This window comes from Peromyscus maniculatus, chromosome 14, assembly GCF_049852395.1.
Source record: "Peromyscus maniculatus bairdii isolate BWxNUB_F1_BW_parent chromosome 14, HU_Pman_BW_mat_3.1, whole genome shotgun sequence".
Lineage (NCBI taxonomy): Eukaryota > Metazoa > Chordata > Mammalia > Rodentia > Cricetidae > Peromyscus > Peromyscus maniculatus.
Window position 1 is genome coordinate 72,433,002 of NC_134865.1, and position 14,549 is coordinate 72,447,550.

The window sequence follows — 14,549 nt, forward strand, 5'->3', positions numbered from 1 at the left end:
CTTGTTTGAGACAGAAGGAGAAGAGAGAGGTGGTAGGATGTGGGCAGAGGAGGAAGATCAGCTGGGTGCTTTCTCTCTCTCTCTGAGATAGCAGACTTTGACCTCTGCATCTGGCTTTATTGAGTCTTTATTGGTAAAATCTAACAACTGAGATTTTGTAGGTTTTTTTTTTTTTTTCCTCGAGACAGGATTTCTCTGTGTAGTCTTGGTGCCTGTCCTGGATCTCGCTCTGTAGACCATGCTGGTCTTGAACTCACAGAGATCCGCCTGGCTCTGCCTCCCGAGTGCTGGGAGATTTGGTTAAAAACAAGAGATAGCCATGAAAAGATGTTCAGAGCATTAGCTATTAGGAAAATGCAAATTAATTCCATAATTAGATATGTATATGCACCTAACAATGGCTAAAAGAAAAAACTGTAACCAGTTGATAGCATCAGATGCTATTGGTGGCACAAGGAACAGGTTGCATGTTTCATTTCAGATGACCAGTTTCCTAATAACAAAAATTAAATATGACTCAGCATTGGTACTTTCTGGTTAGGTAACAATTTTCAAGAGTATTGCTTTTGCCCTTCAAGTCAACATGACCTGTTGAAATATCTAGTTCTCAGAATATATGTTTGTTTAAAATTTATCTTCATGTGCACAAAAGTTTTACCTTTTGTGTGTATGTGTACTATTTTCATGCAGTACTTATGGAGGCCAGAAGAAGGTGTTGGGTACCATAAAACTGGAGCACTTGCTCCCTTGCTGAGGGTGGGGTTCCTGGCACCCACATGGTTGATCACAAATGTCTGTAACTCTGTTTCCAGAGAACTGATGCTCTCTTCTGTTCTCTGCAGGCTTTGCATGCACATAGTGCACATACATGCATGCAGGCAAAACACCCATACACATAAAAATAAAAACTGATAATCTTAAAAAAAACTCAACAGGTTAGGGAATGTCCTCCAGGCAGCTCAGTTGGCCAGAGTCTCTTCCAGGGAGTTTCACTTCCTGTTTTCTCCAGAGCAATTGTTTCACTGCCTACATAACTTTTGGGAGAACCCTATGAATCTCCTTAATTTCAGCTCTCCAGGACTGGAAAGTTTATGTTGTAGTTTGGGTTTCTATTGCTGTGATATAACACCATGACCAAAAGCAACCCAGGGAGGAAAGAGTTTACTTAAACTTACACTTCCAGGTAACACTCCATCATCGAGGAAATTCAGGGCAAGAACTCAAGGAACTGAAGCAGAAGCCATGGAGGAACACGGCTTACTGCCTTGTTTTGCATGACTTGCTCAGTTTGCTTTCTGATACCACCCAGGACCACAAAGCAAGCACTGGGCTGGCACCACTCACAGTGAACTGGGTCCTCCCACATCAATCATTAATCAAGACAATACCCAATACCCCAGAGACTTGCCTAAGGCCAACCTTTTTTTTTTTTTTTTTTTTTTTTTTTAGCTGAGGACCAAACTCAGGGCCTTGTGCTTGCTAGGCAAGCACTCTACCACTGAGCTAAATCCCCAACCCCACCTAAGGCCAATCTTATGGAGGCATTTTCTCTATTAACATTTCCTCTTTCCAGATATGCCTAGGTTTGTGTCAAGTTTATAAAACCAACTAGCATAATTGACCCTTTGTCCACTTGATACATAAACACATCACTTATTAAACCATAACCTTTCCTATTATTTCATCCCCAAGGCCTCATGTATTAATATAAATATAGCAATATAAAGCATTCCAACTTTTAAAAGTCCCATAGTCTTTTTTAAAAAGCATGTGACCTAGCAACCTCATAACATTTTATTTGATCGGTTACGCTGAACGTGTACTTACTGAAACTCCAAGTTTATACATATTTCAAAGGATGCTTTGCCCAACAAATGGCTCTCTGCAGCTTTGTGTTGCATTTGTTATCTGGACCAGGAGGTAAGAATGCTTACTCCTGACCCAAGAAGTTGAGGCTTTTCCTTTTCAGGTGAGTCAGCCTTTTGAAAAACTCAAAATGATGTTTATATCTTGCAGTGAATAATACAAAATAACCACTCAGAAGGAGTTATTTGAGTATCAAACCTACAGTTGAAAATGCCTGATACCCACTTTTTAAATATATGTCTGAGCTGAGCCTGGTGGTGCCCACCTTTAAACCCAGCACTCAGGCAGAGGCGGAAGCGGAGGCGGAGGCGGAGGCGGAGGCGGAGGCGGAGGCGGAGGCGGAGGCGGAGGCGGAGGCGGAGGCGGAGGCGGAGGCGGAGGCGGAGGCGGAGGCGGAGGCGGAGGCGGAGGCGGAGGCATCTCTGAGTTTGAGGCTAGCCTGGTCTATAGGGAGAGAGTTTCAAGACAGCCAGATCGACACAGAGAAACCCTGTCTTGAAATACCAAAACAAAAACCAAACAAAAAACAAAAACAAGAACAAAATTCTGAAATTGGAGGTGTTTTTTTTTGTTTCTGAGTGAGGAGGAGGTAAAGAATAGCACTTGGGGTCCAGCACATCACTGAACCTCTATTATCAGTTAAAATTTTAGGACAGAGAAGAATTGGGGCTGGGTGTGGTGGCCCATGCCCTTAATCTGGCACGGGGGTGGGGGAGCAGTGGCAGAGGGAATCCCTGTGAGTTCAAGGCCAGCTTGGTCTACATAGAGAGTTCCAGGCCAGCCAGGGCTACGTAGTGAGACCGTCTCAACACTAATAAACAAAAAGGCAAAGTAATTAGGGCTGAGGTCTATCACCCACCCACCTCTGCCCAGGTACTCAGACTTCTTGAGGTCTGTTCAACTCCTTCCCTCCTGAGAGAGTGCTCACTCTGGCAGTGACTTCCAGTTCTCCGTCCCTGTGCTCTGGGCATTTGGTGTTAATAAGGGTCTGGTTTGATTCTTGTTTGAATGCTCTTTGGTTTTGACTTGTTGCCAGTGTTGGTTTAACCTTGGTCAATACAGTTCTCAAGCCCTATCAAAAGCCACATCCAACGTTTGTTTTGCCAGCTGGCAACAGTTCAGCTAATCATGTCCCCAAGAAATCAAGACTCTCACTAAAGACAGCTTGGTGCTCACTCTTGGGAGTGAGTTCCTTTTCTTTGGAATATTTGAGGCTATCTTTAACTTATTATTATCATTTTACTTTTTAAATCCATTTATTTATTCATGTGTATGAATGTTTTCCCACCATGTGTGTATGTACACCTCTTGCCTGCTCGGTGCCACAGAGATCAGAGGAGGCCACTGGATCTCTGGGAACTGGAATAGGCTGCCTCTTAAGTGCTGGGAACCAAACATGGGTTTTTGGGATCCAGTTTATTCAGTGTTCTGTAAGCTTCTTGTATCTTCATAGGTATTTCTTTCTTTAGGTTAGGAAAGTTTTCTTCTATGATTTTGCCACATAATAATCAAAACACTAAACATACAGAACAAAGAAAAAATATTAAGAGCCGCAAAGGAAAAAGACCAAGCAACATATAAAGGCAGAACCATCAGAATAACACCAGACTTCTCAATAGAAACTACGAAAGTTAGAAGGTCCTGGACAAATGTTATGCAGACACTAAGAGACCACGGATGCTAACCCAGACTATTATACCCAGCAAAACTCTCAATCACCATAGATGGAATAAACAAAACATTCCATGATAAAACCAGATTTAAACAATACCTATCCACAAATCCAGCCCTACAGAAAGCACTAGAAAGAAAAATCCAACCTAAAAATGCTAAACACACCCATGAAAACTCAGGCAATAGATAGTCCCACACCAACAAATACCAAAGAAGGAAAATGCAACATGACCACAAAAAAAAAAAAAAAAAAAAAATGGGAATTAACAATCACTGGTCATTAATGTCCATCAATATCAATGGTCTCAACTCACCTATAAAAAGACACAGACTAACAGAATGGATAAGAAAACAGGATCCATCCTTCTGCTGCATACAAGAAACACACCTTATTCTCTCAAGACACAAGTTGTGTGATAGTAGTGTGTTTTGTGTGTGTGATGAGAATTTGTAAATGTTGAATTCTAGGCTTCGACAATCATTGTCAGTGCAGATCAAGCTGCAAGTATTTATGTTTTAAAACTTAAATTATAAAGCTAGTTACGTCTTTCTAACAACTAGTTTTAATGTTTATGAGCATATTTTACCTACATTATCTTTTCAGGATGTTGAGAAAGATGCATCACAAGCACAGACTGGAGACTGGGGGCTAGATGGTTTTGAGGAAGAGGTCTTGGTGGACTCTTTCATAGAGCAAAGGGAAGCAATGCCTTCTGGGAAATGAGCTAAGTTTTAATCTAGTCTTTAAGATTAGAAGTCAAAAACAAAAATATTAAGGAAAGGAAAACCTAATTGATCTTTGAAGTATTGTTATGTGGAATTGAGTGGGACTTTTGAGGCCTTTCTTCCAGAAAACAAGGACTTGGTTGTCAGGCCTATATTAGGCCTAAACCTTGGTGCCGTGTAGTTATACTTAAATCATTTCAATGGAAAGTGTCTTAGTGATTGGAACTTCTAGTGCAGTTTGGAGTTCTTTCTTCCATTTGAAAAATGTGATATTTGCATGGGATTGTTTGAATCTTGTTTTCTAGTCCCTCCCCATCACCACCCTCATAGTCTGAAGGTAGATTTTTCTCTTGATAAAGGAACAAAAAAAGTGAACATCTTGTTTGTAAATAGGTATGTAGTAACTAGTGGTAAACTTGAAATGGTAGAATTCTTTAAAGCCTAATTCTAGGTAGCTTTAAGAAAATGTATCTTAATTATTTTTGAACCTGTATTCACCTTGTTTTTTTTCAAATATCTTAAGTTATATTTTCTTTTTCAGAGCTGCTTCTTATTTGGGGCTACTTTTTTTTTTAATTGAGGCGTAATTCATAAAAGGGTATATTGTTTTGATGAGACTTTTTACAACTGTGGCTGGATGTCTTTCTTTAGTCTTCCAAGAAGGGCCATTTTACTTTTTTAGAGTTACTTTTTAAAGTCATGAGGTCAACAACTTGGACTACTATGCATGTAAGTGCTAATGCAAATTAAAACCCAAGTTGACCTCCAGCAGCAGTTCATTCTATGTTGACAGTGAGAGAACACTTTGCCTGTTAAGATACTGTTACTCGTGCACTGAAATGCCGAAGAAACCCCTCCCCCTATTTTGTTTTTTGCAAAAATCAAGGTATATTCCAGGGTTTCCTGGTTGACCTCAACAGATAAACTGAGATGATAGTCTTAGTTCAGAAATGATCTGAATGTAGATTTACAGTCTATGTGTACAGCTGGCTAAGTGAGATCGCTTTCACAGTTCTGCATGTATCCCATCGGCTCCCCATTAGTCACTGAACTCTTAAAACTGGTATTGTAACATTATCACAATGTTTTGCGCCAATTTTATAAACTTTACAGTGCAATATGTGTTCCTTTTCTGAGGCAAACCAAAGGTATATTTCTCAAGGTTCTGCTGCTAACAGCAGCGTTGATGGAGGATTTTTTAAACATTTGTAATAGATAGAAATAAACCAGAAAAAAAGAAGAAAAAAAAGTGGTGGAGGAAAAGGTGAACACTGCAAGAATACTCAAAAGGGCTGAGAGTTGCAAACGCCAAGAATGGCTTTGCATAGTAAAGGGAATAGAATAGCTCTGAACTATAGCTTACTTTTCCTGGTTTGGTCTGACAGAATGATTGAATGCTTTTGTACAAAAATCAGAGCCTTAAAAACAAGGATTTGGTGAGATTGTAAAATGGTGTGCCACTTTGGCAAAACAGTTTGGTGGTTGGTCAAAATGCAAAACATTGTTACTCTGTTACTCAACAATTCTACCCTTAGGAATATATCCTCAAACTACTGAAAATGTGCACCTATGAAACATGTACATGAAAGTTTACAGCAGTGTGTTGCTAATAGTAAAAAAGTTAAAACAACTCAAATAGCTATCAAATACTGGAGAGAAATAAAATGTGGCTTATTCATACAATAGAATATTATTAAGACATAAAAATGAATGAGAAACTGACAGATTAAATGACTTTGGTGAACCTTCATAATTTCATTTGTAGATCTTTCCATTTCTAATTTATAAATACATTTGGGGTTATAAATTATAAATGTACTGCCTCCTGTCAACATTGTATGCTTCTATTTGATGATTTCTGTGTCAAACATTATATGGAAATGTTTCCAAGTATTTTCTGTATTAACTGTGAATGAATAGAACAAAATTAATTGCCTGTGATGGAAAAAAATAAAATAAAATAAAATTAAAAAAAAAAAAAGAAACACACCTTAACTTCAAAGACAGACACTACCTCAGAGTAAAGGGCTGGGAAAAGGCTTTCCAAGCAAATGGACCTAAGAAGCAAGCTGGTGTTAAGCAAGCAAGCTATCCTAATATCTAATAAAATAGACTTCAAACTAAAATCAACTGAAAGAGATCAGGATGGACATTACATATTTATCACAGAAAAAATCCACCAAGATGAAGTCTTGATTCTGAACATTTATGCCCCAAAAACAAAGGCACCCACATTTATAAAAGAAACATTACTAAAGCTTAAATCACACATCAAACCCCATACATTAGTAGTGGGAGATTTCAACACACCACTTTCACCAAAAAGACAGATCTACCAGACTGAAACTTAACAAAGAAATAAAGGACCTAACAGATGTTATGATTCAAATGGACTTAATAGATATCTACAGAACCTTCCATCCTAACACAAAAGAATATACCTGCTTCTCAGCACCCCATGGAACCTTCTCAAAAATCGACCACTTGCTTGGCCACAAAGCAAATTTCAACAGATAACAAAAACATTGGAATAACCTCCTGTATCTTATTGGACCACCATGCCTTAAAGTTAGATTTTAACAACAACAAAAATTATAGAAAGCCTACAATCTCATGGAAACTGAATAATGCCCACTTGAAACACCAATGGGTCAAGGAAGAAATAAAAAAAGAAATTAAAGATTTCCTAGAATTCAATGAAAACGAAAGTACAACATACCCAAACTTATGGGATACTGTGAAAGCAGTGCTAAGAAGAAAATTCATAGCTCTAAATGCACACATAAAAAAGATGGAGAAATCTCATACCAATGACTTAACAGTACAACTGAAAGTTCTAGAACAAAAAGAAACAAACTCACCCAGGAGAAATAGATGCCAGAAAATAATCAAATTGAGGGCTGAAATCAATGAAATAGAAACAAAGAGAACAATACAAAGAATCAATGAAACAAAGAGTTGGTTCTTTGAAAAATCAACAAGACAGACAAACCCCTAGCCAAATTAACCAGAAGGCAAAGAGAGAGCACCCAAATTCACAAAATCAGAAATGAAAAGGGAGACATAACAAGAGACAACGAGGAAATCCAGATAATCATCAGGTCATACTTTAAAAACCTGTACTCCACAAAATTGGAAAATTTGGAAGAAATGGACAATTTTCTGGATAGATACCACATACCAAAGTTAAATCAAGACCAGATAAACTATTTAAATATGCCAATAATCCCTGAAGTAATAGAAATACTCATCAAAAGTTTTCCAACCAAAAAAAAAGCCCAGGACCAGATGGTTTCAGTGCAGAATTCTACCAGATTTTCAAGGAAGAGCTAATTCCAATACTCTTCAAATTGTTCCACACAAAAGAAACAGAAGGAACATTACCAAACTCTTTTTATGAGGCCACAATTACCTGATACCCAAACCACACAAAGATGCAACAAGGAAAGAGAATTACAGACCAATCTCCCTCATGAACATTGATACAAAAATACTCAACAAAATATTGACAAACAGACTCCAAGAACACATCAAAAAATTATCCACCGTGACCAAGTAGGTTTCATCCCAGGGATGCAAGGATGGTTCAACATATGAAAATCTGTCAATATAATACACCATATAAACAAAGAAAAAAACCACATGATCATCTCATTAGATGCTGAAAAAGCCTTTGACAAAGTCCAACACCCCTTCATGATAAAGATCTTAGAGAGATCAGAAATACAAGAAACATTCCTAAACATAATAAAGGCAATTTACAGCAAGCCAACAGCCACCATCAAACTAAACAGAGAGAAACTCAAAGCAATTCCACTAAATTCAGGAACAAGACAAGGCTGTCCACTGTCCCATATTTATTCAATATAGTACTAGAAGTTCTAGCTAGAGCAATAAGACAACAAAAGGAGATCAAAGGGATACAAATAGGAAAGGAAGAAGTCAAACTTTCACTATTTGCAGATGACATGATAGTATACATAAGTGATCCCAAAAACTCAACCAGGGAACACCTACAGCTGATAAACTCATTCAGTAAAGTGGCAGGATACAAGATCAACTAAAAAGAATCAGTAGCCCTCCTATATACAAATGATAAAAGGGCCGAGAAAGAAGTCAGAGAAACATCACCCTTTACAATAGCCCCAAATAATATAAAACACCTCGGGATAACACTAACTAAACAAGTGAAGGACCTGTTTGATAAGAACTTTAAATCTCTAAAGAAAGAAATTGAAGAAGATATCAGAAAATGGGAGGATCTCCCATGCTCATGTATAGGTAGGATTAACGTAGTAAAAATGGCAATCTTACCAAAAGCAATCTACAGATTCAATGAAATCCCTATCAAAATCCCAACACAATTCTTCACAGCCTTGGAAAGAACAATATTCAACTTCATATGGAAAAACAAAAGACCCAGGATAGCTAAAATAATATAGTATAATAAAGCAACCTCTGGAGGCATCACCATCCCTGACCTCAAACTCTACTATAGAGCTATAGTAATAAAAACAGCTTGGTACTGGTATAAAAACCAACATACAGACCAATGGAATCAAATTGAAGACCCTGACATTAATCCACACACCTACGAACATATGATTTTTGACAAAGAAGCCAAAACTATACAATTATCTATATATTTATCTTCAATAAATGGTGCTGGCATAACTGGATGTCAATATGTAAAAGCTTACAAATAGATCCATATTTGTCACCATGTACAAAACTCAAGTCCAAGTTGATCAAAGACCTCAACATAAATCCAGTTACACTAAACTTAATAGAAGAGAAAAGTAGGAAGTACTCTCGAATGCATTGGCACAGGAGATCACTTCTTAAATATAACACCAGTAGCACAGACACTGAGAACAACAATTAATAAATGTGACCTCCTGAAACTGAGAAGCTTTTGTAGGGCAAAAGACATAGTCAATAAGACAAAAAGACAGCCTACAGAATTGGAAATGTCCTTCACCAACCCCACATCTGACAGAGGACTGATCTCCAAAGTATATAAAGAATTCAAGAAACTAGACATCAAAATACTGAACAATCCAATTTAAAAATGGGCTATAGAGCTAAACAGAGAATTCTTAAAAGAAGAATCACAAATGGCTGAAAGACATTTCAAGAAATGCTCAACATCCTTAATCATCAGAGAAATGCAAATAAAAATGACTCTGAGATACCATCTTACACCTGTCAGAATGGCTATGATCAAAACACTAATGACAACCAATGTTGGAGAGGATGTGGAGCAAAGGGAACACTCCTCCACTGTTGGTGGGAATGGAAACTTGTACAACCACTGTGGAAATCAGTATGGCGGTTTCTCAGAAAATTGGGAATTGATCTACCTCAAGACCCAGCCATATCACTCTTGGGCATTTACCCAAGGAAGGTTCAATAATACCACAAAGATAAATGCTCAACTATGTTCATAGCAGCACTATTTGTAATAGCCAGAACCTGGAAACGACCTAAGATGCCCATCAACTGAAGAATGGATAAACAAAATGTGGTACATATACACAATGGAGTACTTACTACTCAGCAGAGAAAAACAATGGCAGCATGAAATTTGCAGGCAAATGGATGGAACTAGAAAATATCATCCTGAGTGACGTAACCCAAACCCAGAAGGACAAACATGGTATGTACTCACTCACAAGTGAATTTTAGATATAAAGCAAAGAACAATCAGACTGCAACCCACAGAACTATATAGCAGGGGGGACCTTAGGATGACTGTGGCTTATAATAAGTTTTGGTTTTACTCAATTACTGGGCAAGCCTCAATGAAACATTTCACTATTAGGATAAGAATTAATACTGTATCAAGCTGATAATAGAAAAAATAAATAAATAAAAGAAAAAAAGTGAAAAAAAAAAAAGACCTGAGATACAGGTAGGCAGTTCCTCTCTGCTCCCTCTTGAGTTTGGATGCTGAGACGGAAGAACTGCGTGGGGAATATAAGAACAACTTGAGACTATAACTCAGCTTTCCAGGACCCTACGATAAATCTCGCATGATGTAATGAGTTTTTATCCCCTAATAAATTCTTTTGCTCTTTAAGCAGGAAAAAAGAAAGAAAGAAAGAAAGAAAGAAAGAAAGAAAGGAAGGAAGGAAGAAAGAAAGAAAGAAAGAAAGAAATCTGAATTAATTACTTTTCTATTGCGGTGATAAACACCATAACCAAGGCAACTTATAGAAAGAAAGGTTGATTTGGCTTTAGATTCCAGAGGCAGAAGAGTCCATCACGGCAGGGAAACAGCAGGTCTGCAGCTGGAGCAACAAGCTGAGAGTTCACATCTTAAGCCACAAACAGGAAGCAGAGATAGAACTCAAAATAATGCGAGACTTTAAACTCTCAAAGCCTGCTTCTAGTGAGACACTTCTAGCAATATTAAACCTCCTAAAGCTGCCAGACAGAGTCATCAGTTTGACACATTTCTCATTTGAACATTCACAAAACCCAAATGGCTTTCTTTTTATTTTCCACAGGCTTCTGAAAACATATCCACTGATGAGCCTCTCCTTGCCTTACTCCCAAGGTGAAATGGTAGCCTTGTTGTATCCCTATTCTATCCAGAACCTGCTCTACAAAATGGGCTCTGAAGCATAAGAGCTGAATAGTACAGAAAATCCATTCCATGAAAAATTGTTTATAATTTTATATTTTCCAATAACAATAAAAAACCAAAGCCCATGTAAGTGCTAAAACAATTTTATATGTATTAAAAATAAGAAAATAGAATGTAGAACTACTGACCAACAACTTGAACTATAACAGTATACTAAGTTTATAGCATTGTACCTAAAGTGCATTCTTTTTATTTATTTATTTATTTATTTATTTATTTATTTATTTATTTATTTATTTATTTTACAATACTATTCAGTTCTACATAATAGTCACAGATTCCCTTGTCCTCTCCCTTCCTGCCCCCTCCCCTTCCCCCCAGCCCACCCCCCATTCCCACCGTCTCCAGATCAAGGTCTCCCCCGAGGACTGGGATCGACCTGATAGACTCAGTCCAGGCAGGTCCAGTCCCCTCCTCCCAGATTGAGCCAAGAGTCCCTGCATAAGTCCCAGGTTTCAAACAGCTAACTCATGCAATGAGCCCAGGACCTGGTACCACTGCCTAGATGCCTCCCAAACAGATCAAGCCAATCAACTGTCTCACCTATTCAGAGGGCCTGATCCAGTTGGGGGCCCCTCAGCCCCTAAAGTGCATTCTTAAAATGTAAATATATTGTATGGACACGTTTAATAGAACTAGGAAATGGAGATATTCTCATTTGTTCACTATCCAGATTTTCATTTATGAGCTGATACTTCCAGTTGATGTGTTTGTAGTATTTCCTCTAATATATCTCTGGAATGCTTTCAGTTGGTGGATGTTACATAGTTGGAATACAAATGCTATAAAAATAATCCCCCAGCACTGCGGATGTTGCAACATCAATTAGTATATTTCCTGGAAAAGGTAATGGTACCTCATCAACATAAATCTGAGAAGCAAAAACAAAGTGGTTGAACTTTCTGGATATGGTAATGCAAAAACATTGCACAGCTTGGGTCCATTGCAGTCTGTATTAGATATGAAGCAGCACAGACAGGATTTTCAAGCATCTCTTGTGAGGTTCATAGTGAATAAAGACTTAGACCCACACCCTCACCTTTCTCCTTGACTCCCACCTCCTTGTGTTGCCCCTCCTATCTCTAACTTCCAGGAACTGATGATGCTCTACTTGATTGCTCCAGAAGAAGCAGAGGGGTCATCCTTGATGCCCCACTTCCCTCACCCCTGGCTATCAGGAACCCCATCTGCTCTACTTACAAAGTGTTTTCTTTGGGCTGCTACTGCTCACCTTCTGCACTGCATGCACCACAACCTGAGGCTTACAGGCAGCTCTTGGGTATGGTGATACAACAGCTGCTAGCCATGGCCACACCTCCTAATAATACCACTTCCTATAGGCCTATGGGGGCCATTTTCATTCAAACCATCACACAGGTCTCCTAGGCATGCTTGTAATTCACATTCCTCTAGAATCTCTCTCAATTTTAATTGCATTTTGTAATTATGGTGGAAGGCTTGCTAAAACTACAGTTGTCTGGTGCTATCTATAGAGACAGATTTTAATTTGTGTATGCATAATGGAGGTTAATGATAATTCATTGCTTTTTGTAAGGCTACCCATGTATTTTTCCATAAAATGTAATTTTTATTTATTTTTATTCTACAGTCTGCTGTGGGATGGTCTGTATGTCAAATGCTTTGATTGGTCAATAAATAAAATACTGATTGGCCAGTGGCCAGGCAGGAAGTATAGGCGGGACTAACAGAGAGGAGAACTGAGAGAACCGGAAGGCGGAAGGAGTCACTGCCAGCCACTGCCATGACAAGTAGCATGTGAAGATGCCGGTAAGCCATGAGCCACGTGGCAAGGTGTAGATTTATGGAAATGGATTAATTTAAGCTATAAGAACAGTTAGCAAGAAGCCTGCCATGGCCATACAGTTTGTAAGCAATATAAGCCTCTGTGTTTACTTGGTTGGGTCTGAGCAGCTGTGGGACTGGTGGGTGACAAAGATTTGTCCTGACAGGAAAACTCTAGTTACAACAGTCTACATAGCATTATATCAGACTGGTAATAATAAAAGCAATAGGAGAAGGTAAGAAAATACTGGAAATAGAACTTGAAGATTTTTTTTTTTAAACTTAACACTAACTACAGTGCTTGCTACAGGTGATCAACAAAATTAGGGCTGGGTATGGTAGCACAAACCTTTAATCCCAGTGCTTTAGGGCAGAGGCAGGTGGATTTCTGTGAGTTTGAGGTCAGACGGGTTTACAGGGCAAGTTCCAGGCCAGCCAGAGCTATATAATGAGATCATGTCTCAGAAAAATATTAAGCTATTAACTTTATGTCAGTTGACTGAAAAAGAGAAGCCAGGAATTTATAAAACTCAGTGTTCAACTAGAAAAAATCATCCTGAGTGAGGTAACCCAAACCCAGAAAGACAGTCATGGTATGTACTCACTCATAGGTGGATTCTAGTTATAAAATAAAGAACAATCAGACCACAAACCATAGAACCATAGAAGCTATATATATAGCATGGAGGTCCCTAGGATGACTGTGGCTTATAATAAATTTCAGTTTACTCAATTATTGAAAAAAAAATAGCCAAATGAATGGAAACACATGAACTATGAACCAAAGGTTGAGGGGCCCCCAGCTGGATCAGGCCCTCTGAATAGATGAGACAGTTGATTGGCTTGATCAGTTTGGGAGGCAACTAGGCAGTGGGACCAAGTCCTGTGCTCATTGCATGAGTTGGCTGTTTGAAACCTGGAGCTTATGCAGGGACACTTGGCTCAGTCTGGGAGGAAGGGACTGGACCTGCCTGGACTGAGTCTACCAGGTTGATCGAAGTCCTCGGGGGAGGACTTGTCCTGGAGGAGGTGGGAATGGGGGGTAGTCTGGGGGTAAGGGGAGGGGGTGGGAGGGGAGAGAATAGGGGAACCCATGGCTGGTATGTAGAACTGAATGGTATTGTAAAATAAAAAAATATAAATAAATAAATAAATAAATAAATAAATAAATAAATTCCAACTAGAAAAACAAAACAAACAAACAAACAAACAAAAAACCCCTCAGTGTTCATGAGCTTAAAACAGCTAACTTTAAAAAAAAGATTTATTTATTTTTGTGTTCATTGGTGTTTTGCCCACATATATGTCTGTATGAGGATGCCAGATTGCCTGGAACTGGAGTTACAGACAGCTGTGAGCTGCCATGTGGGTGATGGGAAATGAACCCAGGTCTTCTGAAAGAGCAGCAGTGCTCTTAACCACTGAGTCATCTCTTCAGCCCCTAAAACAGCTAATTTTTATTTCTAGAAATCAGTTATTCTGCTGGTCCCGATGGCACCTGACACTTGAGTGGCTGAGGCAAGAAGGTGGTAACTTCATGCCAGACTGTAAGATTTTGTCTTGAGAAACAAAAGCAGGGAAGGCTTAAACTGTTCTGACTAAACTGAACAAGATGCTTTATTGTTGATTCTCATAGAAAACCACTGGCAATGTGCTGGTGATACAGATCAGTGATAAAGTTCTTGTTGGCAATGCTTAGGTCTTCCAGGCTTAGGTTCAACCTTCATATGGAAAAATATCAAATCAACCAACCAAACCACCTGCCAGAATTGTGCTTGAGAATGCACACATATTTTTAAAAAGGATTGTGATGTAATGAACAGTATTT